This window comes from Schistocerca piceifrons, chromosome 1, assembly GCF_021461385.2.
Source record: "Schistocerca piceifrons isolate TAMUIC-IGC-003096 chromosome 1, iqSchPice1.1, whole genome shotgun sequence".
Classification (NCBI taxonomy): domain Eukaryota; kingdom Metazoa; phylum Arthropoda; class Insecta; order Orthoptera; family Acrididae; genus Schistocerca; species Schistocerca piceifrons.
Window position 1 is genome coordinate 247,204,473 of NC_060138.1, and position 1,340 is coordinate 247,205,812.

Consider the following 1,340-nt stretch of genomic DNA (forward strand, 5'->3'; position numbering starts at 1 on the left):
GAGCGGCGATGGTGCTCAACTCACATGTCATGAATGGTGTGAATTGTCTGGCCATTGTACATTCTCTCACAATGTGAAAATATTTTGCAAACACGGGAATTTCTCGTCCTAGATCAGCTTTACCGAACCAAGTGCGCTGCTACAGTCCCCTGGTTCCGAGGAATGGAGCTTGGGCAGTCACCCTTCATCACAATTAATCTGTCAGACCGTATTCGAAATTTTGTAATCAACGCGTAGCAAGCAGCTACAATTTCAATGATGTTCTGTTAGAATCACTTTAAATTCGGTCAGCAAGTTCTTTTGTCGGCAGAGAAGCTAAGTTGGAGAAAACTGCTCGCTTTTATGGTAATGAAATTGCTGGATACTGCCAATAAATCAAGGATTATGATTATCTCGGTGGCTTCTTACCAGGTTTTTTGCTCAGTGATCTCTAGACTTCCTGGATGTCGAATTCCAGTTGTTTCAGCGCTGCCGGCCAAAGGTATTCGTATTTCGTTTTTTGACGAATTACAAAACGGCTGCTACGAAACGTTACGAGAACGTAAAATGAAAATACTTTTCGTTTCTACTCCCACATCAGCCTATTGCGTACCATGTTGATATGATAAAAAAAGCACTCCGTCTTCAGGCCACGAGTGGCCTACCGGGACCATCCGACCACCGTGTCATCCTCAGTGGAGGATGCGGACAGGAGGGGCGTGGGGTCAGCACACCACTCTCCCAGTCGTTATGATGGTATTCTTGACCGAAGCCGCTACTATTCGGTCGAGTAGCTCCTCAATTAGCATCACGAGGCTGAATGCACCCCGAAAAATGGCAACAGCGCATGGGGGGCCTGGATGGTCACCCATCCAAGTGCCAGCCACGTCCAACAGCGCTTAACTTCGGTGATCTCACGGGAACCGGTGTATCCACTGCGGCAAGGCCGTTGCGTATGTTGATATGATACAAAGTTAAAATCAAAAATTTGTGATGAATTCTTTAACACGCACAGACCGATGGAAGTCTTTTTGTCGAACTACAGCATGACGGACTATGCAGATGACAGGAATCTTCAGGCATGCCAAAGTCCCATGCTCTGAGATAAGAGTTCTACGTCCAGCTGGTATAGAGACCACTGTTTTTGCAGAACTCTTTTTGTCGAACTACAGCATGACGGACTATGCAGATGACAGGAATCTTCAGGCATGCCAAAGTCCCATGCTCTGAGATAAGAGTTCTACGTCCAGCTGGTATAGAGACCACTGTTTTTGCTGAAGGCTATAAATTAACTCGCTGAACGCCGCTGAACGAATATATCAAAGCTTAGCTAATTACACATACTAAAATCTCTTGTGCAG

General features: G+C 45.8%; 1 pseudogene; it reads right to left on the minus strand.

The window, feature by feature from the left end:
* Positions 1-814: 814 nt before the first annotated feature.
* LOC124725502 lies at positions 815-933 on the minus strand (annotated as a pseudogene).
* Positions 934-1,340: the final 407 nt, after the last annotated feature.